Raw genomic sequence first — 16182 nt, forward strand, 5'->3', positions numbered from 1 at the left:
AAAAACATTTTTTTCCCCTCTTCCAAAAACAATCCTTGAGAAAAGAAAATAAATTTGGACACTGGCCGGGCACTCCAGTGTCTGGCTGATGCATTGATGTGGACACCCCAATGCATTACGTAACTGACTGCTGCGTGGCTCTCGAAAAAAGCACGTGCTTGACGGCGAGTGGCATCCACATCCATTTTCCACCGCACAGCTGTTCATGTGATTAGAGTAGATCGGAAACCCATGAAAGGAAGCCTTGGTAAGAAGGTGTGATTCCTAAGTAGAGGTGATACCTTTGCTAAGCACCTTAAGCTGTTAAGCTGCCTCTGACAGCACCTCCTGAATTCATCGCAGAGTGACTCAACTGCATCAATTAAGAGGTAGTGTTCCCATCTGTGAGTCTTTTGTTAGTGTCAAGGGGAAAAGGGCTCTGTTAGAACCGAGCCGGGGGGAAAAGCCTACTAAGGGGAAGAAGAAAAAGAAATCAATAAGGCAAGACCAGCTCCCTGCTATGTATAGCGTGTCCTCACTCCACCTCCCAAACTCCAACTCCTCCTTCGCTCTCCTGATTAACTTTGTTTCTCCGGCACCTTTGGGGAGGTGCTCTGGAGTTTGCTAATGATGAAGGCTTCAGCTCTCTCCCTCTCTCTTTTTTTCTTTCTTTCTCTCTCTCTCTCTCTCTCTCTCTCTTTCTCCCTCTCATCTGGTGGGGAGTGAGCCATTTTAAGAGCTGTTACCTAATGCCCATCTAACTCCTGAATTCATTACTTGAATGGCTTGATGAAGAGTCATTCAATAGCTTTGTTTTTTTTCATAACCTCTGCCTTCCTGTGGAGATGGCGGTGGTGAGTTCCAGACAGCTAATGTGTAATGTGAAGTAAAAAACTGTAAAAGTAATGTGTTCAGGGTGGCTTCAGGTACATTTGGTGAAATGAACAACAATTACCACAGGGAGTAAAGTGCATTTGGCATGAGACAAAAAAAAGTTTCAGACACTCTCCGCTAAAACCTCACCTCACCTCCCCTCACAAAGCTCAAATGGAGGAACACCCTCTCTTCTACTACCAAGGGGAAAGTCATGAGAGAAAGATTTCCCATGCTCTCCCAAGGCATCTTGTCCAATCACACATTTTTCAAACAGTGTGAAATCTGCTTAGAGAAACAGTGTATGTCAGAGTAAGATTGTTGCCACTTTTCATAGTCTCTCTTAGGACTGAGGACAAAAAGGATTACGAGTACACCAATAATGTAAAAAGACAGGAGCAAGGCTCAGTATAGAAAAAAAGACATTTGATGAGGCCATATAGACTTAAATATCCAATAATCAAACAAACGGTCCACTGGTTTTCCAGTAATTGGGATAGGAATTGTGTTTAAATTATTCACACTTAATTAGTGATTTCTGCCGTAGTGAATGTAATGCTCAAATATTGCAGGATTTGTCATTTTCCCGAAATACTGTTCTTCAATGAACCTTAATGATTAATACGTCTGCTGTTTACAGAATTGTTTTTAAAGTGCTGACTGGACAAAAATGATTCATCCATACTCCACAGTGTTTCCAGGGCTCCCTGTATCTTCAAAACATGTATCACAAGACCCAGATTCAGTCTCTTTCTCAGCTGCTCCTATACCATTCAAGATGAGTTACAAGTTCACTGAACTCTGTTGGAGAAGAACTGCAGGGATCTACTGTAAGATTGTATGGCATGTGTGCAAGTAGAAATGTACAGCTAAGATAGGCAGAGGATGGAGCCAAACTGCTGTTTGGTTGTCCTTGAGTAATATATTGCAGTCTCCTACAGGCTCAGCATGATAAATAACCTACAAAATATAAGCTATAAACCACTATATTTTAAAGTATGGTGATCCAGTTCAGGATGTTTCTGACCTCACTCTATAAGGACAAACATTATGGATTTATCTGAACTAATTATTGTAGAGAGTGCGCAAACAGATGATGCATCCTGCACAGAAATGTGCGATCAGGAGGTCTTGGCTATTAATTTGCTAAGGAGACGCCTACTCAGCAAAAAATGGGGAAAGGATGAAGTACCATAATTTCTCCATTATTGATAATATATTCGCCGCGGGCGAGTGGTTCACACAAGGACGTCTCTATTCAAGTGCTTCAGGCCGGGGGGTTACTAAGGTGAGAGGGAGGTATGTGCTGGAAGGTAAGAGGACACAATTAGATTGTCAAGAGATATTCTGCCTGCCTGTCCATGCCTAAACACATATGCAATGACATGCAGTACAGCGTATGCACACATAAGCAGAGAGCAGCCTGTTGCAGAATCCCCACGATGGACCAATTTAATTGGGCCTTTTTTACAATAATTCACAAAATCCCTTCTTCAATGTCAAAGTGAAAGCAGATTTCTACAAAGTAATGTAAATTAATTAGAAATATATAATACAAAATAAGCAATTCCATAAATACTCATCCCCTTCAAGTGAGCATTTAGTAGATGCAAATTTGGCGGCAATTAAAGCTTGGAGCCTGCATGATATAGGTCTCAATTACATGTAGGCTTGCACATCTGCTGGATACTGCAATTTTACTCCATTTTTCTTTGCAAAACTGCTCAAGCTCTGTCAGGTTGGAAGGGGATCGAGTGTGAACAGCCATTTTCAAGTCCAGCCACAGATTTTCTAAAGGATTGAGGTCTGGGCTTTGACTCGACCACTCCAGAACATTCACCTTGTTGTCTTTAAACCATACTGTATGCTTCGGCTCATTGTCTTGCCAGAAAAGTAAATCTTTGTAAGTTGTAGTTCTCTTGCAGACTGAATCAGATTGTCCTCCAGGATTTCCATATATTTTGCTGAATTTATTTGCCTTCCAGGGCCTGCTATCGAGAAGTATCCCCACAGCATGATGCTACCACCACCATGCTTCAAGTTAGGGATGGTGCATTTTTGGTGATGTGCAGTGTTTGGTGTCCGCCAAACATAGCATCTAGTCTGATGGTCAATAGCTCAATTTTGGTCTCATCAGACCAAAGAACCTTCTACCATCTGACCTTGGAGTCTCCTACATGTCTTTGGCCGAACTTTAGCCAAGATTTAATAACAGCTTTGGCTTTGACTGGTGAAGAACTCTGCTGCTGAAGCTTTCAACTTCTTCAGAGCTGTCATAGGTGCCTTGGTGGCCTTCCCCACCATTATTCTTCTTGAACGGTCACTCAGTTTGTGGTGACGACCTGCTCTTGATTTGTACATTTGCCATATTCCTTACATTATATGGATTTCAATGAACTCCAAGGGATGTTCAGTGACTTGAACATTTTTTTGTATCCATCCCCTTACTTATGCTTTTCAATAACCTTTTCTCTGAGTTGTTCATGGTGGAATTATAGCCAGGAATACTGACTGACCAGTGACTGGACCTTCCAGACACAGGTGTCTTTATATTACTATACTATCAACATTCACTGCACTCAGGCAATCTCCATTTCACTAATTGTGAGACTACTAGCACCAATTGGCTGGACCGCTATTGATTAAGGTCAGTCACTTTAAGGCTGGTGAATATTTATGCAATCGCTTATTTTCCATTTTATATTTTGAATTAATTAACATTATTTTATAAATTTGCTTTCGCTTTGACATTAAAAAGGGATTTTTGTAAATTATTGTAAAAAAAAAGCCAAATTAAATTATTCAAGATTCCATTTATAAAAGCAGTAAGGGGAAATATCCAGCAGGGTGAAGACTTTTGTGTGATCATGTTGATTATGCCATTGCATAAAAGACCCTTAACAGAAAACATCTATTCTCCGAGACTCTGCAGCTGTGGTGATACAAATCTCATAAATGCTCTGTCTGAGTGGTGAGTGGTGACATCAGTCTTTAAAGGCTGATCCTTATATTAGCATGCTTCAGGGTGATGGAAATCACAATCCCTGGCTAACACTGGCTCCCCATTAAGCTCCTATTCACTACCTGTCTAGATCTCCTATTGATTACGGTACTCAAATACCATGGCAACAACTTCATTTTGTTTTAACCTCTATTGTTAACATTCTAAATGTAAATGAAACTAAACTCAGAAATTGGAGCATACCAGGAAAAAGAAAATGAATACTCAGTAGGCTTTAGAACAATCATTTTTTCTCAGAAACACCACTGAAATAGTGCTAAACCAGATTGGAATACAAATTTGAATGAATTAGTTGAATGAATGGGAACCACACATGACGGGTTACAATTTACATTAAAGGAAATGTGTTTTTTTACATTAAAGGAAAAGTATTTCTGTCAAATGAAAGTTTCTGGATGTTCTCAAAAATTGACCAATCATAAACTATCATTGGATGACTGAGATCGTGAAATCCTGAATAGTCGAAAGCAAGAACACTCAGATAAGCACTGCATACATTTAGACATCATGTCACAGTTAGGTGACCAAGGCCGAAATCTTCATCAGAACACCATTCTTTGACTCAGCAGGGGAATATTATACATATTACATTTTGTTTGTTATAATATTGTAACCTTATGTTGCAATATAGAGAAGAAAGCTCAAGGTGAGAAGCTGTTTAAATGGCAAAATTTTAATGTGCCATGAAGCAATTTCCAAATAAGTGACAGTAACAGGACGCGCACACACACACACGCACACACACACACACGCGCATACTCACATGCACACACACACATAAGCAAATAAGAAAATCTAATGCCTTTACTGACAGACTATGTTTTTCTATTAATAAAACAGCCTGTAATTTAAAACTGGTCTTTGTTGTGTTGTGCTGTTATCTCCTCGTTGCTATTTTAGTATCTTGCTGATCCACTGTATGCATGAACACCAAATTCTAATGAAGTGTGGAATAAGGCCAATTTGGCTCAGTGTCCTCTTTACTAACTGATAGAGAATGATGCAGTCAAATATGTGAATATGGGAACAAATGACATACACTTCATAAGGAAAGTAAAAATATAGTGATTATGGACCAACACCAAGCGACCACAACTATACGCACAATTCATCCAACTTAATGACAGAGCTTATCAGCTTGGACAATGGCAATGTCTGTGAGCTAAGATAAGTGCCGCCATGCAAGCATCAATCAATCAGCCCCGTTTCACCAGTCCCACTGATGCCCTCTTACATGACCGACTTCAAGATTTCGGTTCCTATATCATTAGCGGTGGGTGTCACTGTAGCCACACCACCACCCAGCACACCATTTAAGAAACACTGCTTTACAACTAACAGCAGGCTGAGAAGTCGTTTATCATCTAAAATTAATAGTCTGTCTGACCTTGTGGCCTCTGAGCTGACTTTCAAATGTCTTTTAGTGGGGGGAGATCTTTAAAGTAGAGCCCTGCGTTTTACATAGAAAGCAGAATGGGAGATGAAGCTTTTTGCATTTTATTTTGCAAAGGTTCATTGTGCTTCCTTATCCTGTCACAGGATTCACAGCCTTAGCTGTGTCTTTAAATCCCCTGTCAATATTGTGTCTGGATGACAAGAAAGTCCTCATTAAGAGCACATAGGCAGAGCTAACAGGGCCATCTCGAGGCCTCATTAGCAGAGCGAACCCTGCTGTCTAGCATTCAACAGAAAAAAAAAACTCCCAAAAAAACTGTCCCATCTTCTTGTCCACCCCATCGCACTTGAGATTCGGCCAGCCCCTGGACCGTGGACAGTTCCATCTTGGAGGAAATGAGCGAGCCAGGGGCCTTAATGCCTCAGAGAGCCACAACAACCAGGGACTATGAAAATGGAACGCATGCATCAGCTGCAGCGGTGACAGACAGACATGGAGTGGGTGAGGAGGAGGGGGAGGTGGCTTCTGGCCTCCAGAATAGCCAGTGCCTGTCTTCTCATCAAGGAAAGAGAAGAGCAGCGGCTTAATGAAGGCTTGGGAGGTCAGCCAGCATATATGGCAAAGCAGGTCTGCCAACTGTCCAGAGCCAGCCTTTAGTAACCATGCTGCAGTATTCTCTTTTTTGCCATCCCCATGTTTTTCACAGTTTTTTTAAAAAACGTACAAAGTACACAGTACATTATATATGCCTACCTACCTCGGTCTAAAAGGCAGTGTGCTGTCCATCGACGAGTGCAGGAAAGAGCATGAATAATGGTAAGCCTTCTTACACATGCTTTTAGCTGGAATTAAAAAAGCTGTAGAATATGTGAAAGCCAATTATGCCACCTTCCAAGGCCACAACCCATTGTGGAGGTATTAAATTTGCATTTATTTAAACCGCTCAAAGGCGGATTTAGTATATCTGGAACTCACAGAAGTATGGAAGAATATTAGACTCAAAAGTTTTGTACGTGTGTATCACGTTTTGAAACTGTAGAAATTATTTGTAACTGTAAAATGTATCTGTACAAGTAATTGTCAATATCACAAATATGCCCTACAGTTACAAATCTATTCTCACAGTGCGGATGGGTTTTACAGCTACAAATCATCCTACAGTTAAAAATATTTTACAATTACAAATATATTCTACAATTACACATCAATATTCTACGCACAAAAAGCTGCTCTACAGTTACAAATCTTTTCTACAGGTGTACAGACTTTTGCACCACCTTAGGGATGAGAAGTGTCTCATATGTATTGTGTGTGTGTGTAACAGGATTTGTAACTGTAAAAATGATTTGTGATTTAACAAAAAAATAACACGAACAATTTTAAGTATTACTCATATGTCGTTCACTTACAAATATATTCCACAGGTATGAAATATTCCACAGTTGCTGTCTTTCAATTACGAAACTATTCTGCCATTACAAATCTTTGCTGCTTGCACAAGTATTTTCTACAAGTATACAAATCATTTTGAGACTGTTCTGGCGCTTCCTGTTGAATAGCCAATGGCGATCCTCAGGTTTGGCTAGCCAACCATGAATCTCAGTTCACTAACCAATCACAGAGCAGGAGCAGCGCCGTCGTTGTCTGTGGGTGCAACCAAACCTGGAGTCAACGTTTGGAGCACGCAATTTTCCTGTATTCCTTGAGGTATGTTGGTAGCCTACACCACACAGACATGTTCTATGTCCACTATTCCTTGTTAATACAGCCAGTGTACCTGATATACGGGGCAACGAGGTGAGATCAATCAATGGCAACTAATGTGGGCAACAGACAAATAACTATTATATATAGCAAGCTACCGCTAGTTAGCCAAATCCCACTCAATCAGTCTGTCAGTTTAAGCAGCATACAAGTGCTAATGGAAATGTAGTGTGTGGATGGAAATAAATAACAACACTCAACATACTTTTGAAGACATTTTGTTTCAAGTTTGTAACAAATGCGGTCAAAGTTTTAAGGGAGTTTGTCAGTCGGTCATAAGGGAGGCTCAGCAAAAGCGAGGCAGGTGACTAGCATTATTATCAAGAGGTGTGCTAACCATTAGGCCTCATTATGCCAGGTCTACCTCAGATTGTGAGGTGCTACTTTGGACTTGGCGAACTCTTATAGTAGGCAACAGAAACTCTTTACTGCAGAAAAACCCTAGTAGGGTTGATGCTCAACAGATTGCTCTGGAGTTAGTTATAAGTTAATAATAAGTATCCATTGATATGTGTGACAAAACATACCAACTGGTGTCAACATCAGCTAGGCTATGTTGGCATTTTCTGATGGTTCTTCATGACTGATCATAAGGTACAAAATAAATAATACAGAAATATAGTGCTGGGCATTGGTAGACAATCATATTAATCTGTCTATGTATCTATTTCTTCTGTGTAAGCAGTTTCTTATGGATCCCCAGTTGCTGCCTCCTTCTGAAGCACAGGTGGGTCATAAAATATATTTTACTGTCTATGAAAATAGGTGCAGCCCGATGTGAGTTTCAAAAGCATACCTTTTGAACTTGTTGACGGCAGTATTCCTACTTAAAACAACATCCTCGGATGTGTATGTTTTATATTTTGTAAAAGTTAAAGAGAAATCACTACTATTCTATCTTAAAAAGTCAGTTTATTTTCAAACGTTTTTGTTGGTTCCTGTCAGTGATAGATCATTATCTATGATAAATTTATAGTTACTCTCTACACTGGTAGGTTATTAGAGGCTGAAAACCAGACTGGAACAGGCTCTTCAAAGGCAGCCTCTGGACCTGGACTATTTAGAGTTCCTCTGTACCAGTGAGTTGAGCCTAGTTCACTGAGTACTCGCATGCCATTTCAGAAGAGGTAAGCAAAGTCTGTTTGTTTTTGTGCAAAATAAGTACAAACATTACCCCTGTTTTCAGAATACTTTCAGAAGGTGCCATTGAGTCCTGCCGTCCTGCTAAAATAAACTTCACTGACAGTTTTTACATATTTTTCCCCTCACAAACTATTAGATACCAGAATACAGTTGTTTTGTACTGTAAAAATAGTATTAAGTGTTGATTTATATATATTTAAAACAAAAGAGGAGACGGCAGAGCCTCATGCTTATAATCATTAATTAATTGTAAAATAAATCATGGACCTACACCAGTAATCCTCACTATTTTTCTCACAAGAGACACATTGGCAGGGCAAAATCAAAAGGAGAGCCTCTTTTACGACAACGTACTAAGTCACCTTTGCAAATGTGCATTTCTATATATAAATTGGACATCCCACAAAAAAGAAATAACACAGCCAATACATTTTCATTTAAGACCAATCATCTAATACTGGGATGAGTGGAAGCTGGCATGCGTGTCCTCGACTTTCTTCATGCTGTAATTTTAGTAGCAGGTTTGACAATACCCCCTTTAGGAAGCACCATTAAGGCTTAATAACTTCCTTTCACCTTCATTATTGTATTTGGGTGAAGGGAGATGTATAATTAAGATGTTTTTTGTTTTCACAGTGCAGGATTGTATGTTTATGAAGCACATTTGAAAAAAAATATTGACTGTTACCACATACAGTGGGTCCCATTCAGAAGTGGCCACTTCTTTCGCGTTTTCTGTGATTCATGCAGCTGTGTGAAATGTATTACAACTTATCGCCACAAGGTGGCAGTTTAAGTCCACTGTAGCATTTGTAAACAGGGCAGCGGAGTGCATTCAAAGGTGTTGCAGTGGCAGTGAGATACTGTAAGCAGAACGAAACTGAAGATCACCTCGTTGAAGTCATACAGTAGACTAGGCTAAATCAGAGCTTGCTTTTGTTTTTATCAACCTGGGGCCAGAGATGATGGCCTTTGGCGAACAGTTTAGGCATACTCAAAATGAGTAAAATCAAAAGCACTATACAGATGACATGAAAAAGGTTATGATGTATGGATTCCCAAGTGTCCAAGCTTCCAAATGGTGTATAACATAACTATGCTTCATAGCAATATGGGATTTAGAATGTTGGGGGAAGGAGGGTAGGTGTTCTTCATAAGGTTAAAATATTGTTATGATACATTTAACAGGTCATAGGCAGACGGGAAAAGCAGGCCATAAAAGAGGGCTACAGGATACTGGGGTGCTCCCAATGATAACAGAACGGCCAGAACTGGCTAGAGTTCTGTTCCCACAAGGTGTCTCATCTCTGATGGATCCTAAGGTATTAATGTTCAAGCATGTAAATGGAGGAAAACAACTGACAGAATAAAGTACATCATGACTATGGTACAGTGCACAATAGTATTCCAAACAGGGCACACTGTTTTTGTTGCAGATGATTTTTTGAAAAAGAGTGGTTTGACCAGATGCGAGGAGGTTGGCCGAAGATGAAATGGAAGACTGCCGTGTCACAGCCTACCTCAGACAATACGTTGCCGTGCCTACCTCAGACAATACGTTGCCGTGCCTACCTCAGACAATACGTTGTAAGTGGTATGACAAATATTTCCTAAGACCCCCAGATTTTGAAACCTGGCTGATCAGAGTGATTTGGATTTGATGAGCGATCTGTACTTGAACCAATCGCAGACTGAAAAATATGTGAAAGTATTTTTTCAAAAGTATCTTTTGTGATTGTGATGACTACATTTGCCATACACTCTATTCAGTAATATAGCTTACAGTGCCCTCCACATTTGTTAGCTCCCAGGAATCACAGATGTATGAAATGTTATAACTTTGTTCAGTAAATCACAAATATTATTTTCTTGTGGTATTATAAGTATATAGTATAAGTATATATACTCTTTTGATCCCTTGAGGGATCTATGCATGTATCCCAATCCGTGAATTAGTGAAACACACTCAGCACACAGTGAGGTGAAGCACACACTAATCCAGGCACAGTGAGCTGCCTGCAACAGCGGCGCTCGGGGAACAGTGAGGGGTTAGGTGCCTGGTCAAGGGCACTTCAGCCGTGCCTACTGGTCGGGACTCAAACCGGCAACCCTCGGTTACAAGTCCGAAGCTAACCAGGCTAGCATTGTATAACAAACAAACTACTACTAAAAGTATTTTCTGATATTGTCTTTTAATTCTTACAGTTTCTTTAGAGACATTGAAAGACTGGTGGTCTTCTGGACGGGATGGTCTGTTGGCAGGGGCAATGCTGACTGTACTTTGAAACTCCCCCTAGGGACAAGAATGTATGACACCTTCAAAGAAGCTATGAAAGCAGCGCTGAAATAAAGCAATTATGGTTTTGGCTTGATCTAGTGTTGTTTTCTGCAAGTTCAATGCAGTATAGTCAACAATTTCAGTGTTTCAGACGGTGACCAGAGTTCCAGTTGTTCAATGAATAAACTATGCAATGAGAAACTGTATGACGATTGCTATTTTTCCTAGTTGTATATTTAACTACAATGTGTGCACCATATGCAGTAGCCAGAAAAGTTGTGATTTTGTTTCTCAGCTGCCACAAGGCACCTATCCCCAACTTGCTCTGAGAAACTGGCTCTGGTAAGAATTGATGTCTAAGTTGCTTTGGATAAAAACGTAAGCCTAATGAATAAAATTATTTATTGAAGTTCACATATCCCAGCATTAGGGAGTAATATTTAAAAATGCAATTTTAAATTTATCAGACAGGACAGGGGAGAAGTCTACAATAATGGTGTTCAAAGACTAGAATACAATAGACCTAAGAAACACATTTTAAAGAACAAATATAGGAGGGAAGGAGATGTATTTTCTATTCAGTGGTAGGCTACATGTTCTCCATGTTGATGTAAATAATGGTCCAGTGATCCAGTGGAGTGATCTTGAAGGCCCTTGATAAGAGATATTACATCAGAAAATACAAAAAAATAGTAGGCCTACTCATTGCTTATTACCTTGCTTATTGTCAGAGGATTCAAACAACGATGCATATTTACATGCACACTGAAACACTGTAGAAAGAGAGCATTCTGGAAAAGCATGATTGTATTTGTAGTAGCTTATCTGCACAGGTACAGTTGGCAAATTATCAAAGTTAACAAACCATCAGAAATGTAAAACGATGACTGTAATTAACATAGCTGAAGTCGCCCATTTGAAATGTAAATAAATTGATAACTTAATTACCTAGGAACAGCCGAAAGATAACTGATATAGATAGAGAGGGGAAACATTTTGTTAACGACTTGCCCCCTGTATCAGGTACACTGGCTGTATTAACTATCAATGTACCTCAAGGAATATAGGAAACTAGCATCGGAGCCCGTTCCTTAATTAGACATTCTCTGCTAGCGTGCTCCAAGCGTAGACTCCAAGTTTGGTTGCACCCACACAACTATCCACGACGATGGCGCTGCTCCTGCTCTGTGATTGGTTAGTGAACTGAGATTCATGGTTGGCTAGCCAAACCTGAGGATCGCCATTGGCTATTCAACAGGAAGCGCCAGAACAGGCTCAAAATGATTTGTATACTTGTAGAAAATACTTGTGCAAGCAGCAAAGATTTGTAATGGCAGAATAGTTTCGTAATTGAAAGACAGCAACTGTGGAATATTTCATACCTGTGGAATATATTTGTAAGTGAACGACATATGAGTAATACTTAACATTTTTCGTGTTATTTTTTTGTTAAATCACAAATCATTTTTACAGTTACAAATCCTGTTACACACACACACAATACATATGAGACACTTCTCATCCCTAAGGTGGTGCAAAAGTCTGTACACCTGTAGAAAAGATTTGTAACTGTAGAGCAGCTTTTTGTGTGTAGAATATTGATGTGTAATTGTAGAATATATTTGTAATTGTAAAATATTTTTAACTGTAGGATGATTTGTAGCTGTAAAACATCCGTAGAATAGATTTGTAACTGTAGGGCATATTTGTGATATTGACAATTACTTGTACAGATAATTTTTACAGTTACAAATAATTTCTACAGTTTCAAAACGTGATACACACGTACAAAACTTTTGAGTCTAATATTCTTCCATACAGAAGCGGATGTAATTGTTGCAATAATTGTCCTGGGATGTATGAATGTCACAGTGCTAACTATCATAACATTTTCAACATACATGCATCACAAGCACATGCCTCCTGTCCAGTTGTGATTACTGAATGTTTTATGAGCTACTTTACACTGGATGTAGCCAGTGTACAAAGGACTTAAAGAAAATGACCACAAAAGCTTTCACTATTTTGTTTGTCTTTATTTGATTTTCCACTGCAACTATTTACTATTAGCTAGCTTAGAAATGTTAAACATGTTGAGGCCTATGAACAGGCATTGGTACTGTTACAGTTAGAGAATTATTTATTACAATATTATAATTTTAGCATATTGCCTGTCGCATTGCGCATAATTCAAATTAGGGCCCTTAATGATGTTCATGGTATTCACTACAAGATTCAGATGTAATTGTATTTAAATGTAGACAGCTTGGCTGAGTTAAAAGTGTTATTCCATTTATCATCACACTTTGAATATTTTCTATGGCATACCTCATGTTAATGCCAAACTGAGTTTTAGCCTACGTATTCTCCTTAATGAGAGACGGCAGGGGGATGCACAGTATAAGTATGCCACCTAACCAGAGTAATAAGGCGATAAGCAGAGGCTTTGGTGCCTTTGTTTAGCATCTAGAAGATCATTTGTTGGGTAAATGGTGTGTGGGTCAAGCGGAGCATACATCCTCATTAGGCAGAGTCTATGTGTCCTCGCCTCTGGGTAAACCACGAAGAAGCAGTGGGGTGTTTAAGGCCATCAGTCCAGCTTTGGATGCCAACTTCATCACATTGGAACCAGCAATGTTATTATGGCTAGATTACCTGGGGAAATAAGCAGGAAATCCAGTGGACACATAGCAAGTTCTATGCGATGCCTGAAACAGCTCTCTGGACGGGCACTTCATCCATACCTGCTGCCTGCCAGGCCGCAGTGGGAAGCGATTCTGAGCAACATGAGAGCATAATTGCTGTGTTTCTGCCTGCCTGTTCGCAGGTTTGTTCTTGTTAAACTTAAACTAACCCATTATTCACTGGGAGATCAACCCTGAAGTGCACTGCAGTGCATAGAGAAGAGATTATTTTCAGGTGGCACTCGAAATCCCCTTGAAACAACCACTCATAGAGAAACAGCTGGTGCAATTTTCAAGATATTAAAGGGTGGAGCATGTGAAGTGTTTGGAAAAAGATCCAGTCATACTGGAGGAGAGATCCAGGACGTGTTTATCATTACATATGGGCATGAAACAATGGTCTACCTGATTCTAATTACAACACTATACTAATCTTTTTTTATTAGTTCCTCATAAGCATAGATGACTCAAATGTTTTGTTAAACACATCCTCAGTGCTCCTAACTTCTTCCTAATTGGCATTCCCAATTGAAGCAGGGTTGTGTTTTGTTTTATATATAAATTTTATTTTTTGTCTCCCTCAAGGTTCACTCACACCCTTCTCAGCATATTTAAAGGGCTGCTGAGGAAAACCATGTCAGAACAAAGTGTGAATAATTACCCGTGTGTCTTTGTATCAAAGTGTGTGTGTGTGTGTGTGTACAGTACACTAGAGAGAGAGTGATAGATGTAGAAAAAGGGAGAGAGAGATGTGGAAAAGAGAGAGCAAGCGAGAGAAAGAGAAAGAGAGAGGGAGAGAGAGAAAGAGTTTCATAGTTGGTTTCATATGCCTACCTGATCTGATCTGCATAGGCTGCATTGATGGAATTCCTTCCAAATGAAGGTGATTGGATTTTCTCCAGAGGCCCTCTTCCCCCAGACCATGGAGTGAATCCCAATGAGTCCCCTTCATCAGAATAGTCTAATTTCTCCCGTTTTCAATTTGTGGTCTGACGTCTGCCCCTCAGCTTCTTACTCTAGACCGGTGTCATGAGACTTCGCTGAAAGGCTGGATGAGAAAGGAAGGAGTGGACACAGTCACAAACAGGAAAATTGGGCCGGTAGTTTTTGCATAATCATGTGCATATAGACAGACAAACTGCACTGACAACAAGTCCTCCTTCACAGAGATAATTAATGGCAAAAGTGAAATCAGAGTTTGAAGAACAGGATCAACAAAAAAAAATGCATATAACTGAGACATCGAAACACTGGGCCCCTTCTCTGCAGGGTTAGTTTTCATTGGGTCTTCCGTCTGTGGTCATCATTGGGACTTTGACTGATCCTTGGTCCTTTGGCCCGTGTTTTATTCTCATCCTCGTTCACTCCAGCTGCCCATTGCAGCACTGATTCTGGTAGATTAAATTATACATAACGGATTACAATATTACACTTCCTAGCATTGTGGCTTTTTATTTAGCCAGCTAGAGGATAAAAAATGACAGCCTCTGGAAGTAGCTTTATGGCAGTGGGGAAGGCCTGGGAGGTGGTCAGCCAGATAAGCCCAGCAGATTTGTGATCTATGACACACACACACTCTCTCTCTCTGACAGCCTGGTGATAATGGGTTTAAAGGCCTAACGAGCATCAGAGCAAACTGTGATCAGGGGAACGGTGCCTAAGGGAATAGGAGGACATGAGGTGACAGCCAAGAGCCCTCGGCAGAGGCAAATCCAAACGCCAGAGCAGCAGTCGAAGATTTTACTGTGTCAAAATAGACAAGCGACAACGACATCACACAACTGTTCAAAATCATTCAGCAAGCATTTTTTCCTTAAACTTATTTTATTTTAATGTTTGCGTTTGTTTACATACACAGGACGGTGCTGTTGTGCCAGTCAAATTTCTATACTTTCTATTGACTGTGCCAGTCAAATTTCAATCAAAAGTATTTCTTATTCTTATTACATTTGCAAAAACTATTACAAAAGCTACTCTTGTTAGTACAGTGGCTAAGGCCAGATTTTTACCTGAATCGTTCAGTTTTTGCAGAAAGCACGAAACTTGGTACAGGTATAGTACTACCCCTAGTGATCAAAAATTGAAACGGACCCCAACACATAGCGCCCCCTAGTGGCCCCTATCTTGACTTCAAATACGGCCACCAAAATATGCCCTTTTTTTCTACATTTATAATGCTATGCTGCTTTTAACACATACTATGACGTGTCTATAGCCATCTTTCAGCATTATGAAATGCATAATGAGACAATCATGCATAATTAAAATGGCAGACATGTTGGATTTTAAGGAAGTAGCCATACATTCTGACACCGAGTCAAAAACTGGGGTGTGCGTTTAGGCTATGTGTGAAGTTTCGACTGTGTGACTAAACCCTGCACTTCCCTGGGCTCAATCCTTCTAATTTGCCCCCTAGAGGCTGGCATGCTAGCAAGGAGGCTAAAACCCATGGAGGCTAGCGTCTGTCAAGTCTCTTAAAGAAACATATGCTGCCTTTTGGGAAATTAGCTATTTTGTCTTCTAGCCTAGAGTTAGATAAATTAGTACATACACCCAGTCATAGTTAGATAAATTAGTACATAACCCAGTCCAACACATCCTACTGTTAGCCTAATTCAATTGAGGTGGGTGGGGCCAATTAGCATATACTAAAGTTTCTTTTAAGGCTTATTGTGATTGTTTGAAAAGGTCTATTTTGTTTTATTGTAGTTTAACATTTTGCATCCCATAAAATGATTATGCCTGTCAATGAAGCTAATTTAAATACGTAATACCTTATGACTTTAGCTCCCTCCTGGCACATTAGGACTCATGCTAGTCAGTGAACCAGCACTTTTAGGACACTTGCTAGTGCATTCAGCAGTGCATTGGGTGTGCTTTGTGGTGGAAACACCAAAAGCTCAAGACAGGTAAATTTGAGTATCGTCTGCATAGCAGTGATAATCAAATTCATGGGAGCGAATGGTCTCACCCAAGGAAGTTTGTAAATAAAGAAAAGTAGGGGCCCTAATACTGATCCCTGAGGCACGCCTGTGGTGAGGTC

The 16182-nt window shown here is 40.0% G+C and overlaps 1 long non-coding RNA gene across 1 annotated transcript; it reads left to right on the forward strand.

The window, feature by feature from the left end:
* Positions 1 to 9671: 9671 nt before the first annotated feature.
* Positions 9672 to 10656, forward strand: LOC125311964. The gene is made up of 2 exons (XR_007196542.1): positions 9672 to 9764; positions 10383 to 10656. It is a non-coding gene; the product is annotated as an uncharacterized LOC125311964 (long non-coding RNA).
* Positions 10657 to 16182: the final 5526 nt, after the last annotated feature.

Source organism: Alosa alosa, chromosome 18 (assembly GCF_017589495.1).
Source record: "Alosa alosa isolate M-15738 ecotype Scorff River chromosome 18, AALO_Geno_1.1, whole genome shotgun sequence".
Classification (NCBI taxonomy): Eukaryota; Metazoa; Chordata; class Actinopteri; order Clupeiformes; family Clupeidae; genus Alosa; species Alosa alosa.